Raw genomic sequence first — 18,004 nt, 5'->3', positions numbered from 1 at the left:
ACCAGCAGTGTAAAAGTGTTCCCTTCTCTCCACATCCACGCCAGCATCTGAAGTTTTGAGATTTTGTGATGTGGGCCATTCTCACTGGGGTTAGATGGTATCTCAGGGTGGGTTTGATTTGCATTTCTCTAATATATAGAGATGATGAACATTTTTTCATGTGTTTGTTGGCCATTCGTCTGTCATCTTTAGAGAAAGTTCTATTCATGTCTCTTGCCCACTGATCTATGGGATTGTTGGCTTTTTTCATGTGGATTAATTTGAGTTCTCTATAGATCCTAGTTATCAAGCTTTCGTCTGATTGAAAATATGCAAATATCCTTTCCCATTGTGTAGGTTGTCTCTTTGCTTTGGTTATTGTCTCCTTAGATGTACAGAAGCTTTTCAGTTGAATGAAGTCCCATTTGTTTATTTTTGTTGTTGTTGCAATTGCCATGGCAGTCTTCTTCATGAAGTCTTCCCCCAGGCCAATATCTTCCAGTGTTTTTCCTATGCTTTCCTTGAGGATTTTTATTGTTTCATGCCTTAAATTTAAGTCCTTTATCCATCTTGAATTAATTTTTGTGAGTGGGGAAAGGTGTGGGTCCAGTTTCAGTCTTTTACATGTAGACACCCAGTTCTCCCAACACCATTTATTGAATAGGGAGTCTATCCCCCAAGGTAAGTTCTTGTTTGGTTTATCGAAGATTAGGTGGTTGTAAGATGTTAGTTTCATTTCTTGGTGTTCAATTCGATTCCAAGTGTCTATGTCTCTGTTTTTCTGCCAGTACTATGCTGTCTTGATCACTATGGCTTTGTAGTACAGACTAAAATCTGGTATGCTGATGCCCCCAGCTTTATTTTTGTTACAGAGAACTGCCTTAGCTATACGGGGTTTTTTCCGGTTCCATACAAAACGCAGAATCATTTTTTCCAAATCTTGAAAGTACGATGTAAGTACTTTGATAGGAATGGCGTTGAATAGGTAGATTGCTTTGGGAAGTATAGACATTTTAACAATGTTGATTCTTCCCATCCATGAGCATGGTATGTTCTTCCATTTGTTAATATCCTCTGCTATTTCCTTTCTGAGGATTTCATAGTTTTATTTATAGAGGTCCTTCACCTCCTTCGTTAGGTATATTCCTAGGAATTTCATTTTCTTTGAAACAATGGTGAAGGGAGTTGTGTCCTTAATTAGCTTTTCATCTTGACTGTTATTGGTGTATACAAAGGCTACTGACTTGTGGACATTGATTTTATATCCTGAAACATTACTGTATTTTTTGATGACTTCTAGGAGTCTTGTGGTTGAGTCTTTGGGGTTCTCTAAGTATAAGATCATGTCATCAGCAAAGAGGGAGAGTTTGACCTCCTCTGCTCCCATTTCGATTCCCTTTATTTCCTTGTCTTGCCTAATTGTATTGGCTAGAACTTCCAGCACTATGTTGAATAGTAAAGGTGACAGAGGACAACCTTGTCTGGTTCCAGTTCTAAGAGGAAAAGCTTTGAGTTTTACTCCATTCAGTAAAATATTGGCTGTGGGTTTGTCATAGATAGCTTCAATCAGTTTTAGAAATGTGCCACCTATGCCTATACTCTTCAGTGTTCTAATTAGAAAAGGATGCTGGATTTTATCAAATGCTTTTTCTGCATCTATTGAGAGGATCATGTGATCTTTATTTTTGCCTCTGTTAATATGGTGGATAACGTTTATGGACTTGCGTATGTTAAACCAGCCTTGCATCCCTGGGATGAAGCCTACTTGATTATGATGAATGACTTTTTTGATGATCAGCTGTAATCTATTGGCTAGGATTTTGTTGAAAATTTTTGCATCTATATTCATGAGTGAGATTGGTCTGAAATTCTCCTTTTCGTTTGGGTCTTTTCCTGGTTTTGGTATCAGGGTGATGTTTGCTTCATAGAATGTGTTGGGGAAGATTCCTTCTTCCTCAATTTTTTGGAATAATTTCTGCAGTACAGGAATAAGCTCTTCCTTGAGGGTTTGATAGAATTCTGGAGTGAAGCCATCTGGACCAGGGAATTTTTAGTTGGAAGCTTTTTTATTGTTTCCTTGATCTCAGTGCTTGAAATTGGTCTGTTCAGGAGGTCTATTTCTTCCTGGCTAAGTCTAGGGAGAGGGTATGATTCCAAATATTGATCCATTTCCTTCACATTGTCAAATTTCTGGGCATAGAGTTTCTGGTAGTATTCAGAGATGATCTCTTGTATCTCTGTGGGATCAGTTGTTATTTCCCCTTTATCATTTCTGATTGAGGTTACTAGAGATTTTCCTTTTCTATTTCTGGTTAGTGTGGCCAACGGTTTATCTATTTTATTTATTTTTTTAAAAAACCAACTCCTTGTTTCATTAATTTTCTGAATGATTCTTTTGTTTTCAATTTCATTGATCTCTGATTTGATTTTGGATATTTCTTTTCTTCTACTGAGTTTAGGCTTAGATTGTTCTTCTTTTTCCAATTCCATAAGATCTCTTGTGAGATTGTTGATGTGCTCTCTTTCTGTTTTTCGAATGTAGGCATCTAAAGCGATGAATTTTCCTCTCAAAACTGCTTTTGCAGTATCCCACAGGTTTTGGTAGCTTGTGTCTTCATTGTTGTTATGCTCAAGGAAGTTAATGATTTCCTGTTATATTTCTTCCTGCACCCATCTGTTATTCAACAGAAGATTGTTTAATTTCCATTCCTTTGGGTGGGGTTGAGCATTTTTGTTAGAGTTGAGTTCCACCTTTAGTGCCTTATGGTCTGAACAGATACAAGGTAAAATTTCAATTCTTTGATTCTGTTGATATTTGTTTTGTGTCCCAGGATATGATCAATTTTGGAGAATGTTCCATGGGGTGATGAGAAGAATGTATATTCTTTATCTTTGGGGTGGAGTGTTCTATATGCGTCTATGAAGCATATTTGTTCTAGGGTCTCATTTAAATCTCTTATATCTTTGTTTAATTTCTGTTTAGAGGATCTGTCCAGCTGTGTAAGAGGAGTGTTAACGGCCCCTGTTATTATGGTATTATCAGGTATCATATTGCTCAGACTGAGTAAGGTCTGCTTCAAGAATCTTGGAGTATTTAAATTGGGTGCATAAATATTTAGAATTGAAACGTCTTCTTGTTGTAGTTTTCCCTTGACCAATATAAAGTGGCCATCTTTGTCTTTTTTGACTTTAGTTGCTTTAAGTCCACATGTATCTGAAAATAAGATTGTAACTCCTCGTTTCTTCTGAATTCCATTTGCCTCAAAAATTGTCTTCCAACCCTTTACTCAGAGCTTTTATTTGTCTTTTGAAGCCAGACGTGTTTCTTGCAGACAGCAAATGGATGGCTTGTGTTTTTTAATCCAGTCAGCCAATCTATGTCTCTTCAGTGGGGAATTCAAGCCATTAATATTTATTGAGATAATTTATAAGTGTGGTAGTATTCTATTCGTCTTATTTGTTAGAGTCCGTTGCTTAGTTTTATCTTTTGCATCAGTGTGGAGGTTAGGTTTTGTCCTTTGATTTCTGAGTTCTTACTTTGCTGCTGATCCATTGTGGTGGTCAGTGTGCAGAACAGGTTGAAGTATTTCCTGTAGAGCTGGTCTTGTTGTGGCGAATTTCCTCAATGTTTGTATATCCGTAAATGATTTGATTTCTCCGTCAATTTTGAAGCTTAGCTTAGCAGGGTACAGAATTCTGGGCTGAAAATTGTTCTGTTTAAGTAGATTAAAGGTAGATGACCATTGTCTTCTTGCTTGAAAAGTTTCATTAGAGAAGTCTGCGGTCAATCTGATGGATTTACCCCTGTAGGTTAACTGGCGCTTACTCCTGGCAGCTTGCAGAACTTTTCTTTTGTCTTGACTTTGGACAGGTTCATCACAATGTGTCTTGGAGAAGCTCGGTTAGAGTTGAGGCGACCTGGGGTCCGATATCCCTCTGAAAGCAGTGTGTCAGAATCTTTGGTGATGTTTTGGAAATTTTCTTTTATAATATTCTCTAGTATGGCTTCCATTCCTCTGGGGCATTCTTCTTCCCCTTCTGGAATTCCTATAACTCGTATGTTGGAACGCTTCATAAAGTCCCATAATTCTGACAGTGAACATTCTGCCTTCTCTCTCTTCTTTTCTGCCTCTTTTACTATCTGAGTTATCTCAAGACCTTTGTCTTCTACCTCTGAAATTCTTTCTTCTGCATGGTCTAACCTGTTGCTGATACTTTCCATTGCATCTTTAAGTTCCCTGATTGACTGTTTCATTTCCTTCAGCTCTGCTATATCCTTTTTATATTCTTCATATCGTTCATCTCTGATTTGATTGTGTTTTTGGATTTCCTTTTGGTTATTTTCCACTTTATTAGCAGTTTCCTTCATTGTTTCCGTCATTTCTTTCATTGTTTTCAACATGTGTATTCTAAATTCCCTTTCTGTCATTCCTAACATTTCTGTGTAGGTGGAATCCTCTGCAGTAGCTACCTCATGGTCCCTTGGTGGGGTTGTTTTGGACTGGTTTTTCATGTTGCCTGGAGTTTTCTGCTGATTCTTCCTCATGAGTGATTTCTTTTATCTGTTTCCTTGCCCTAATTTTCCTTTCACTTCCTCTTGCTCTTTAAGTTCTTGTGCCTGTGGACTAAGTGTTACAGGACCAGAAGGGTGAGAAGGTTGAGGAGCAAAAAAGGGATGAAAGAAAGGAGGACCGAGTGATAAGAAAAAAAAGAAAGATAGAGAAAGGAGAGGGGGTGGGGATAAGGAATATTGACAAAAAGAAGAGAGGTACAGAAAGAGGGAGACAGTGCAATATAGGTGTACAGTAGGGTACTGTGACACAACCTTAAAAAACCCCACCTTCTGGGGGTGCCCAGTTGGGTGGTTCCCTTGAGGTCAGCAGCTCTTTGCTAACCTGATCAGACACAGTACCCCACCTCCACCAAGCAGGGAGGAAAGACAAAAATGCTATAAATCGAACCAAAACAAGCAAACAGAAAACTTTACGGGGATACAATTCGGTGAAAAACCAAATGATAGCAGTAGAAACACTAGCAAAAATGAAGTTGTAGTTATTAAAAAAGGCAGCAATGGGAAATTATAATTAAACTAGAAAAATTGAGAAAGAAAAAGGGATCTGTATGGATAAGATTGAAATTAAAAAACAAAAGAACATCAACAACGTCAAAATAAACAAACAAACAAATAAAAAACAACCAAACAAAAAAAAAAAAGAAAAAAATACACAACCAAAAACAAAGCAGTTTGTATATGTTATTGAATATTGTCTGGGCAACACGTCGTCTTCTGGGGTATGAGATGTTAGTCACAGTTCTGATACGACTGGAGGCTGCTGATTTCTCAAACCCCAGCAGGTAGACACCCTAAATCTCTCTTCAGCCCACTTAAAAGGCACTTTGAACTTGTAAACTTGCTGAGCAGGAGCTTTCCCAGCTTTCTCGCTGGAATCACTGCTGAAGTGGCTATCCACTTACCCAGTGTGCCAAAACCGGTCTCACTCTGCCCCTGAGGGTTAGGGCTGCAAGGCAGCTCAGACCCCACCCTTAGGCTACTTGGTTGCTGGGTTACTAGCTCCCACCTGTTTGTAGCTCTCTGACCCTGAGGGCGGAGCTTGCCGGGGCAGATCACTGGTAATGGTTCCGTGTGACCCACCGCCAAACACTATTAGCTCCGTCTGGCTCAGCGGCCCAGACTGGGGCCCTAGACAACGGCCAAAGTTCTCCGCACTCCCGCTCAGGCCCTCCCCAGGGCAGTTCAACTCAGTGCCAAGTCCAAGGACATCAAAACAGTTCACAGGTAAGGCCTTTCTGGTTTGCAGTCTCCCTGCTACTGAACTTACAGTTGTGGGCGGGTTTAGATGGATTGAACACCCGTGACCACTTGCCGGTTTTCCACTGTTTTATTCCTCTTGGGGTCCAGAAGTCTCTCGCTGACTCCCTGTATCCTCATAGGAGTGATGATAGGCAGATCCCACCAGCCAGAGATGCCTGGAGTCCTATCTCCCCAGACTCACGGTGCCCAGATGCAAGGAAGCTGTTACTCGGCCGCCATCTTGCTCCGCCTCCTTTGCCTGTTCTTTTCACTATCATTCCTGTCTCAGCAAATCATAGCTCTCTTTTTTCTGTTTCTTAAGCTGTAGAGGTATTGTCAGCATTTATTCTTATCTCTATTTTTTTTTTTTTGTCGTTTTTGGCCGGGGCTGGGTTTGACCCCGCCACCTCCGACATATGGGACTGGCATCCTACTCCATTGAGGCACAGGCAGCACCCTATTCTTATCCCTCTTGAAATCATAACTCTTTTAAAAAATATACCTACATCCTGGTATCTTCTCAATTTCCTCACATCATCATGCTGGTCTAATTCATCTTTTACTTGAATGAATGGAGTAGCCTCCTAATTCTTCTTTCTGCCTTTGTTCCTTTATGGCCTTTTTCTCCTTATAGGAAGCAGAGTGATCCTTTTGAAATGCAGGTGGTAAGGGGCTGGGCACTGTGGCTCACACCTGTAATCCCAGAATTCTGGGAGGCTGAGTTGGGAGGATCACCTAAACTCACGAGTTCAAGACCCGCCTGAACTGAAGCGAGAACCCGTCTCTAAAAATAGCTGAGAATTGTCATGGGCAACTGTAGTCCCAGCTACTCACAAGGCTAAGGCAAGAGAATCACTTGAGCCCAAGAGGTTGCTGTGAGCTGTGGTGCTACGCGACTGTACTGGAGGCAACAAAGTAAGACTCTGTCTCAAAAAAAATAAATAAATAAAATGCAATTTGTATCTCATACCTATAATCCTAGCACTCTGGGAGGCGAGGCGGGGAAGATCCTTTGAGCTCAGAAGTTTGAGACCAGCCTGAGCAAGAGTGAGACCCTATTTCTACTGAAAATAGAAAAATTAGCCTGGGGTGTGGTGTACGCCTGTAGTCCCAGCTGTTTGGGAGGCTGAGGCAGGAGGGGATTGCTTGTTCCCAGGTGTTGGAGGTTGCTGTGAACTAGGCTGAAGCACTCAGAGTGAGACTCTGTCTCCAAAAAACAAAACAAAACAAAACAAAAACCCTGCAAGTCACAGCATGTCTCAACTCCACCCCAAACATCCCACTGCCCACTCACTTGTAGTATGTGCTCCCCTACCCAACTCTCTGACCTCTTGTAGATTTTCTTTGACTTCTCTTGTATTCTTGAGTAATGATTAAACCCCTTCACAAAACACAGCTTGAAGACAAAGAGATGTATACTTTCTGTGTATTAATACACTTTGACCTATTATGCTTCTTTTATATTGAGGTGTGGTTTAATTTTACCCCCATAATGACTTCTCTAATGCTATGAAATAATCACATACATTAAAGACCATAATCTTCAACAGGCATAAGTATCACTTGGTCATGTTCCATTTATTTACTTTTGGTGTTTCTGCAATTGCCAAAGGGAATTGTCTTCCTAAAGTCTTTTCCCAGGCCAATTTTGTCAAGCGTTTTCCCTACACTCTCTTCTAGAATTATCATTTTGTGACTTAAATTTACATCTTTTATCCAGCAAGTATCAATTTTTGTAAGTGATGAGAAGTGCGGATCCAATTTCCATCTTCTGCATGTGGCTAAACAGTTCTCCCAGTATGATTTATGAGATAGGGATTCTTTCCCCAAGTGTATGCTTTTTTTGTTTTACTGAAGATCAGATGGCAGTACGTGGCTGGTTTCATATCTAGATTCTGTATTCCATAGATCTCTGTCTCTATATTTGTGCCAGTACCATGCTGTTTTGATCACTAGAGACTTGTAGTATAACCTGAAGTCTGGAAATGTGATGCCTCCAGATTTGTCTTTATTTCTAAAACTTTTATTGACTATTTGGGATTTTTCCTGGTGCCACATGAAATGAAGTACTATTTTTTCAAGTTTTTCAGAGTATGACATTGGTGTGTTAATTGGGATTGCATTAAAGCTGTAGATTGCTTTGGGTAGTATGGACATTTTATCAGTGTTGGTTCTTCCCATCCATGGACACAGTATGTTCTTCTATTAACATCTTCAAGTATTTCTTTACTCAGGGTTTCATAGTTCTCTTTATAGAAATCCTTCACCTCCTTGTGATATTCCCAGGTATTTTATTTGTTTGGAGCTACTGTAAAAGGTATTGTGTCTTTGATTTTATTCTCATACTGACAAATATTTGAATATATGAGGGCTACTGATTTGTCAACATTGATTTTGTATCCCTAGATGCCACTATATTCCTTGATCACTTCTAAGAGCTTTGTAGTTGAGTCCCTGGGGATTTCCAGGTATAAGATGGTATCATCTGCAAAGAATGAGAGTTTGACCTCATGTGTCCCCATTTGAATACCCTGGATCTCCTTCTCTTCTCTGAATGCAAGGGCCAGAACTTACAGCACTATGTTGAATAGTAGGGGCAACAGTGAGCATCCTCATCTGGTTCCAGTTCTGAGTGGAAATGCTTTCAGTTTTACTCCATGAAATATGATATTGGCTGTGGGTTTGTTGTAGATGGCCTCTGTCAGTTTAAGAAATGTCCCACTTGAGCCTATTTTCTTACTGTGTTCTTGTCCAAAAAGGATGCTAGATATTTTCAAAAGCCATTTCTGCATCGAGAGAATCATATGGTCTTTGTTTTTAACTTTATTTATGCAGTGACTTATACTTATGGATTTACGTATGTTGAACCTAACTTGCATTCCTGAGATAAAACCCACTTGATCATGATGTAAAAATTTTTAATGTGTAGGTGTATTCTGTCTGCTAGGATCTTACTGAATATTTTTTATCGATATTCATTAATGATATTGACCTATAATTTTCCTTCTTTGTTGGGTCCTTTCCAGGTTTTAGTATCAGGGTGATATTTGCTTCATAGAATGTCTTGGGGAGGATTCTTTTTTTCTCTATGTTTTGGAATAGGTTATGCCATATAGATATTAGCTCTGCTTTGAAGGTTTGGTAAAATTCTGGTGGGAAACCATCTGGTCCAGGGTTTTTCTTTTTTGATAGATTTTCTATTTCTGATGCAATTTCAGTACTTGATATAGGTCTATTCAAAATTTCTAATTCTTTCTGGTTGAGTTCAGGAAACTAGTGTGATAACAGGTATTAGTCCATTTTCTCTATATTTTCATATTTGGGGGCATAGAGTTTTTTTGTAGTAACCATTGAGGTTCTTTTGTATTTCTGTGGTGTCCATAGTTATTAACCCTTTTTCTTTACTAATTGAAGTTACTAGATTTTACTTTTCTGATTCTTGTTAATCCGGTGAAAGGTTTATCAATTTTATTAATCTTTTTAAAGAACCAACTTTTTTTTAATTGTTGGGGATTCATTGAGGGTACAAAGAACTTGGTTACATTGGTTGAATTTGTTAGGTAAAGTCTCCCTAATAATTGTGTCCCACCCACAAAAAGTGTTTCATACACTATGACCCCCCGAATCCCCTTACCTTCTTCCCTCTTTCTATTTTCCCCATCCCTCACCCCCCCCATCATGTACTTGGTCATTAATTGTCCTCATATCAGAATTGAGTACATAGGATTCTTGCTTCTCCATTCTTGTGATGCTTTACTAAGAATAATGTCTTCCACTTCTATCCATGTTAATACAAAAGATGTGAAGTCTCCATCTTTTTTAATGGCTGAATAGTATTCCATGGTATACACATACCACAGCTTGTTAATCCATTCTAGGGTTGGTGGGCATTTATGCTGTTCCCACATATTGGTGATTGTAAATTGAGCTGCGATAAACAGTCCAGTGCAAGTGTCCTTATAGTAAAAGGATTTTTTTTTTCTTCATGGTAGATGCCCAGTAATTGGGATTGCAGGATCAAATGGGAGGTCTAGTTTGAGTTCTTTGAGGACTCTCCATACATTCTTCCAAAAAGGTTGTATTAGTTTGCAGTCCCACCAGGAGTGTAAAAGTGTTCCTTTCTCTCTGCATCCATGCCAGCATCTGCAGTTTTGATATTTTGTGATGTGGGCCATTCTTACTGGGGTTAGATGACATCTCAGGGTGGTTTTGCTTTGCATTTCTCTAATAATTAGGGGAAATGAGCATTTTTCATATGTTTCTTAGCCATTCGTCTATCTTCATTAGAAAAGATGTTCATCTCTCTTGCCCATTGATATGAGGGATTGTTGGATTTTCTCATGGTGATTAATTTGAGTTCTCTGTAGGTCCTAGTTATCAAGCTTTGGTCCAATACAAAATATGGTAATATCCTTTCCCATTGTGTAGGTTGCCTACTTCCTATTAAGTCCCATTTGTTTATTTTTGTTGATGTTGCAATTGCCATGGAAGTCTTCTTCATAAATTCTTTCCCCAGACTGATATCTTCAAGTGTTTTTTCCATGGTTTCTTTGAGGATTTTTATTGTTTCATGCCTTAAATTTAGGTCTTTTATCTCTTTTGAGTCAATTTTTGTGAATGGAGAAAGGTATGGGTCCAGTTTGTCTTTGACATGTGGATATCCAGTTCTCCCAGCATCGTTTATTGAATAGAGATTATTCCCCCCCATTGTATGTTCTTGTTTGGTTTATCAAAGATTAGGTGGTTGTAAGATTTTAGTTTCATTTCCTGGTTTTCTACTTGATTTCAGATGTCTATGTCTCTATTTTTGTGCCAATACCATGCATTTTTGAACTCTATGGACTTGTAGTATAGCGTAAAGTCTGGTAGGCTGATGCTCCCAGCTTTATTTTTATTACCAAGAACCACCTTAGCTATATGGGTTTTTTTCTGGTTCCATGCAAAATGAAGAGTCTTGAAAGTACAATGAAGTCTTGAAAGTACAATGTTGGTATTTTAATAGGGATGGCATTGAATCTGTAGATTGCTTTGTGAAGTATAGACATTTTGACAATGTTGATTTTTCCCAGCCATGAGCATGATATGTTCTTTTTTTTTTTATTAAATCATAACTGTATACAATGATATGATTATGGGGCATCATACACTCACTTCATAAACCATTTGACACATTTTTATCACAGTGGTTAACATAGCCTTTCCAGCGTTATCTCAGTTACTGTGCCAAAACATTTACATTCTACATTTACCAAGTTTCGCAAATACCCCTGTAATATGCACCACAGGTGTGTTCTTCCGTTTGTTAATATCCTCTGCTGTTTTCTTTCTTAGGATTTCATAATTTTCTTTACAGAGTTTCTTCACCTCTTTTGTTAGGTATATTCCTAGGTATTTTATATTTTTTGAAGCTACTATGAAGGAAATTGTGTCCTTGGTTAGCTTATATCTTGGCTGTTATTGCCATATACAAATGCTACTGACTTGTGGACATTGATTTTATATCATGAGACATTACTGTACTTTTCTGATCAGTTCCAGGAGTCTTGCAGTGGACTCTTTTGGATTCTCTAAATAAGATCATATCATCAGCAAAGGGGAGTTTGACCTCTTCTGCTCATATTTGGATGATCTTTATTTCCTTCTCTTGCCTGGTTTTATTGGCTAGAACTTCCAGCACTATGTTAAATAATAGAGGCAATAGAGGACAACCTTGTCTGGTTCCAGTTCTAAATGGAAAAGCTTTCAGTTTAACTCCATTCAGTAAAACATTAGCTGTGGGTTTGTTATATATAGCTTTGATCAGTTTAAGCAGTGTGCCACCTATGCCTATGCTCTTCAGTGTTCTTATTAGAAAAGGATGCTGGATTTTATCAAATGCTTTTCCAGCATCTATTGAGAGGATCATATGTTCTTTGTTTTTACTTCTCTTGGTATGGTTAATAATGTTAATGGACTTGTGTATGTTAAACCGGCCTTACATCCCTAGGATGAAACCTACTTGATCTTGACTTTTTTGATGATAAGCTGTAAGCTATTGGCTAGGATTTTGTTGAAAATTTTTACATCTATATTCATTAGTGAAATTGGTCTGAAGTTCTCCTTTTGGGTAGGGTCTTTTCCTGGTTTTGGTATCAGGGTGATGTTTATTTCATAGAAGGTGTTGGGGAAGATTCCTTCCTTCTCAATTTTTTTGGAATAATTTCTGCAGTATGGGAATAAGCTCTTCTTTGAAGGTTTGATAGAATTCAGGTGTGAAGCCATCCAGACCAGGGCATTTATTTGTTGGGAGATTTTTTATTGTTTCTTTGAGCTCAGTGCTTGAAATTGGTCTGTTCAGAAGCTCTATTTCTTCCTGGCTAAGTCTAGGGAGAGGGTGTGATTCCAAATATTGATCCATTTCCTTCACATTGTCAAATGTCTGGGCATAGAGTTTCTTGTAGTATTCAGACATACTCTCTTGTATCTCTGTTGCTTCTATTCTTATTTCCCCTTCTTAATTTCCCATTGAGGTTACTAGAGATTTTACTTTTCTATTTCTGGTTAATCTGGCCAGAGGTTTGTCTATGTATTTATTTTTTCAAAAAACCAAGTCCTTGTTTCATTAATTTTCTGAATGATTCTTTTGTTTTTAATTTCATTAATATCTGATTTAATTTGGGTTATTTGTTTTCTTCAGCTGTGTTTGGGCTTAGATTGTTCTTTTTGTGATTTTTTATTTTTTATTTTTAGTATTTTTTTGATATGGAGTCTCATTTTATTGCTCTTGGTAGAGTGCCATGGCATAATAGCTCATAGCAACCTCCAACTCCTGGGCTTAGGTGATTCTCTTACTTCAGCCTCCTGGGTAGCTGGGACTACAGACATCCACCACAACGCCCAGCTATTTTTTGTTGCAGTTTGGCCAGGGCCAGGTTCGAACACTCTGCCCTCGATATATGGGGCTGGTGCCCTACCCACTAAGCCACAGGTGCCTATTGTTTTTTTTCTAATTCCATAAGATGGTTTGTCATTGTGTTAATGTACTCTATGTTTTTCATATCTAGGTATATAAAGCGATAAATTTTCCTCTCAGGACTGCTTCTGCTATATTCCACAGGTTTTGATAAGTTGTGACTTCACTGTTGTTATGCTCAAGGTAGTTAATGATTTACTCTTTTTTCTCTTTGTGCATCCAACTGTCATTCACCATAAGGTTGTTTAATTTCCATGCTTTTGTGTGGGGTTGAATGTTTGGTTGGGATTAAGTTCCACCTTAATGCCTGTTGTCTGAGAAGATACAAGGTAAAATTTCAATTCTTTGATTATGGTAATATTTGTTTTGTGCCCTAGGATATTATCAGTTTTGGAGAATGTTCCATGGGCTGATGAGAAGACCGTATATTCTTTAGCTTTGGGATAGAGTGTTCTGTATATATCTATCAAGCACAGTTGTTCTAAGGTCACATTTAGGTCCCTTGTATTTTTGTTTAGTTTCTATTTAGAGTATCTGTCTAGCTCTGTAAAAGGAGCGTTAAAGTCCCCTGCTATTTTCATGTTATGGGTTATCGTATTGCTCAGAGTGTAAGGTCTGTTTCAGGAACCTGAGAGCGTTTAATTTGGGTGCATAAATATTTAGAATTGAAATGTTTTCTTTTTGTATTTTTCCCTTGACAAATATGAAGTGTTCATCTTCATCATTTTTGACTTTAGAATTGTTGGCTGGAAATTGTTTCGTTTCAATTGATTAATGGTGGATGACCATTTCTTCTGGCTTGGAAAGTTTCATTTGAGAAGTCTAGCGTCACCCTGATAGATTTCCCCAAGTTGGTCAATTGGTGCATTCGCCTTGTAGATTGCAGAATATTTTCTTTTATCTTCACTTTGGACAGGTTCATCACAATGTGTCTTGGAGAAGCTCTGTTTGTGTTGAGATGACCTGGGTTCCAATATCCCTCTGAAAGGAATGTGACAGAATCTTTGGTGATATTTGGGAAAATTTCATTTACAATATTCTCCAGTATGGCTTCCAGTCCACTGGGGCATTCTTCTTCCCCTTTGGAATACCTATAACTTGTATGTTTGAATGCTTCATGAAATGCCATAATTCTGTCAGTGAACATTCTGCTTTCTCTCTCTCTCTCTCTTTTTGTTTATTAAGTCTTTTGTACATAGATCATAAATACATTTATGCCAATTTCAGTGTGTTCATATTAGTCAGCATAGGTTTCACCTCATTTACTCAATTATAGCAGTAGGACATTTGTGTTCTACACATGATAAAACCAACTTGTACTTGAAATGTGCTCCATAGTTGCAGTCCGCCTACTATCCCCTACTATCCCTCCCACCTCCTCCCCATCCCTCTCCCTCCCCTTCACTCCTTCATCCTAGGCTAAAGTTGTGCTTTATTTTTCATATGCAAGTGTGATTTATTATAAATTGGTTTCACAGTAGTACTGAGTACATTGGATACTTTTTTCCCCATTCCTGAGATACTTTACTAAAAAGAGTATTTTCCAGCTCCATCCATGTAAAAATAAAGGAGATAAAGTCCCTTTTTTTTACTACTGGATAGTATTCCATGGTATACATATACCACAATTTATTAATCCATTCTTGGGTTGATGGGCACTGGGGCTTCTTCCATGACTAGGCAATAATGAATTGAGCTGCAGTGAACAATCTGGTGCAAATATCTTTATTGCCAAATGATTTTTGGTCCTTTGGATATACACCTAGAATAGGAATTGCAGGATGAAACGACAGGTCTACTTTTAGATACCTGAGTGTTCTCCAAACTTCCTTCCAAAAGGAATGCACTAGCTTGCATTCCCACCAGCAGTGCAGAAGTGTTCCCTTTTCTCCACATCCTCGCTAACATCTGTTGTTTCGGGATTTTGTGATGTGGGCTACTCTTACTGGAGTTAGATGGTATCTCAGAGTAGTTTTTGTTTGCATTTCTCTGATGATTAAAAGTGATGAGCGAAGAAACAAGAGCATGGCGTGAGCATGGGGAAGCAAAAGAAAACAAGGAAGTATGCGATCATGAAGCGAATGCTTAGTCTCAGGGATCAGAGGCTTAAAGAAAAGGACAGACTGAAACCCAAAAGGAAAGAAAAGAAAGATCCCAGCACATTAAAGGAAAGAGAAGTCCCCCAGCACCCTTCCTGCTTATTCTTCCAATATAATACACAGCTGGGCCCACCTTACCACATCTTGGTTGATACCAACTTTATCAACTTTTCCATTAAAGTGAAACTGGACTTAGTGCAGTCAATGATGGACTGTCTGTATGCCAAGTGCATTCCTTGTATAACTGACTGTGTAATGGCTGAAATTGAGAAATTGGGGCAGAAGTATTGAGTGGCCCTCAGGATTGCCAAGGATCCAAGATTTGAACGATTACCATGCACACACAAAGGAACCTATGCAGATGACTGCTTAGTACAGAGAGTAACTCAGCACAAGTGTTACATCGTGGCCACAGTTGACCGAGACCTTAAACGAAGAATCCGAAAAATCCCTGGAGTTCCTAACCACAGATACAATATTGAACGGATGCCAGATGATTATGGAGCCCCTCGGTTCTAATTCTTATAAGACAATGTTCCTATGCCTTTCTTCAACCAACTTTCTCTGTTAACAATTTGTTAAGCATGAAATACCATGAATTATAACTCTGTTCACCTGCTTGCTTTATTATGACCTGGATGATATGGGTAAATACACTCACGTTTGGATGCTATTTTGAAAATGATACTTTATCTCATTGATGGTCAAAGATGCAAAATCTTATGAAGAATGCTTTATTCTTTTTTGGGTACTGTTGCAGAATGTGGTAATTATAGTTAATATTAGAGTAATATACGTTTCAAAATTGCTAAGAGAGTAAATTTGAAATGTTCTTACGACAAAAATGTTAAGTATTTGAGGTGGTGGATATATTGACTACTTTTATTTATTTATTCCCCATTGTATTCATAGATTATAACATCACTGTGTACTCCATAAGTTTATACAATTATGAATTGTTGGTTTACAATAAAAATAAAATTGTTGCGTCTTTTTGTAAAAAAAATAAAATAAAATAATAAAAAACATAAAAGTGATGACCATTTTTTTATGTGCCTGTAGGCCATGCGCCTGTCTTCTTCAGAGAAGCTTCTTTTCTTTCTTTTTTTTTTTTTATTGTTGGGGATTCATTGAGGGTACAATAAGCCAGTTACACTGATTGCAATTGTTAGGTAAAGTCCCTCTTGCAATCATGTCTTGCCCCCATAAAGTGTGACACACACCAAGGCCCCACCCACCTCCCTCCTTCCCTCTTTCTGCTTCCCCGCCCATAACCTTAATTGTCCTCATATCAAGACTGAGTACTTAGGATTCATGCTTCTCCATTCTTGTAATGCTTTACTAAGGATAATGTCTTCCACGTCCATCCAGGTTAATACGAAGGATGTAAAGTCTCCATTTTTTTTAATGGCTGAGTATTCCATGGTATACATATACCACAGCTTGTTAATCCATTCCTGGGTTGGTGGGCATTTAGGCTGTTTCCACATTTTGGCGATTGTAAATTGAGCTGAAATAAACAGTCTAGTACAAGTGTCCTTATGATAAAAGGATTTTTTTCCTTCTGGGTAGATGCCCAGTAATGGGATTGCAGGATCAAATGGGAGGTCTAGCTTGAGTGCTTTGAGGTTTCTCCATACTTCCTTCCAGAAAGGTTGTACTAGTTTGCAGTCCCACCAGCAGTGTAAAAGTGTTCCCTTCTCTCCACATCCACGCCAGCATCAGCAGTTTTGAGATTTTGTGATGTGGGCCATTCTCACTGGGGTTAGATGATATCTCAGGGTTGTTTTGATTTGCATTTCTCTAATATATAGAGATGATGAACATTTTTTCATGTGTTTGTTAGCCATTCGTCTGTCATCTTTAGAGAAAGTTCTATTCATGTCTCTTGCCCATTGATCTATGGGATTGTTGGCTTTTTTCATGTGGATTAATTTAAGTTCTCTATAGATCCTAGTTATCAAGCTTTTGTCTGATTGAAAATATGCAAATATCCTTTCCCATTGTGTAGGTTGTCTCTTTGCTTTGGTTATTGTCTCCTTAGCTGTACAGAAGCTTTTCAGTTTAATGAAGTCCCATTTGTTTATTTTTGTTGTTGCAATTGCCATGGCAGTCTTCTTCATGAAGTCTTCCCTCAGGCCAATATCTTCCAGTGTTTTTCCTATGCTTTCTTTGAGGATTTTTATTGTTTCATGCCTCAAATTTAAGTCCTTTATCCATCTTGAATCAATTTTTGTGAGTGGGAAAAGGTGTGGGTCCAGTTTCAGTCTTTTACATGTAGACACCCAGTTCTCCCAACACCATTTATTGAATAGGGAGTCTTTCCCCCAAGGTAAGTTCTTGTTTGGTTTATCGAAGATTAGGTGGTTGTAAGATGTTAGTTTCATTTCTTGGTTTTCAATTCGATTCCAAGTGTCTATGTCTCTGTTTTTCTGCCAGTACCATGCTGTCTTGAGTACTATGGCTTTGTACTACAGCCGAAAATCTGGTATGCTAATGCCCCCAGCTTTATTTTTATTACTAAGAACTGCCTTAGCTATACGGGTTATTTTCCGGTTCAATACAAAACGCAGAATCATTTTTTCCAAATCTTGAAAGTACAATGTAGGTACTTTGATAGTAATGGCATTGAATAGGTAGATTGCTTTGGGAAGTATAGACATTTTAACAATGTTGATTCTTCCCATCCATGAGCATGGTATGTTCTTTCATTTGTTAATATCCTCTGCTATTTCCTTTCTGAGGATTTCATAGTTTTCTTTATAGAGGTCCTTCACCTCCTTCGTTAGGTATATTCCTAGGTATTTCATTTTCTTTGAAACTATGGTGAAGGGAGTTGTGTCCTTAATTAGCTTCTCATCTTGACTGTTATTGGTGTATACAAAGGCTACTGACTTGTGGACATTGATTTTATATCCTGAAACATTACTGTATTTTTTGATGACTTCTAGGAGTCTTGTGGTTGAGTCTTTGGGGTTCTCTAAGTATAAGATCATGTCGTCAGCAAAGAGGGAGAGTTTGACCTCCTCTGCTCCCATTTGGATTCCCTTTATTTCCTTGTCTTGCCTAATTGTATTGGCTAGAACTTCCAGCACTATGTTGAATAGTAAAGGTGACAGAGGACAACCTTGTCTGGTTCCAGTTCTAAGAGGAAAAGCTTTG

General features: G+C 38.3%; 1 protein-coding gene and 1 pseudogene across 1 annotated transcript in view; both read left to right on the top strand.

Annotated features, from left to right (window-relative positions):
* Window positions 1–18,004, top strand: part of WNK3 (WNK lysine deficient protein kinase 3) — a 348,186-nt gene that overhangs the window by 120,610 nt on the left and 209,572 nt on the right. The gene's annotated exons all lie outside the window — the stretch shown is intronic.
* LOC128577178 (rRNA-processing protein FCF1 homolog) lies at window positions 14,777–15,530 on the top strand (annotated as a pseudogene).

The sequence above is a fragment of the Nycticebus coucang genome, chromosome X (assembly GCF_027406575.1).
Source record: "Nycticebus coucang isolate mNycCou1 chromosome X, mNycCou1.pri, whole genome shotgun sequence".
NCBI classification, from domain to species: Eukaryota; Metazoa; Chordata; class Mammalia; order Primates; family Lorisidae; genus Nycticebus; species Nycticebus coucang.
Note: the sequence above shows the minus strand (reverse complement) of the source record. Positions and strands in the feature narration are given on the sequence as shown.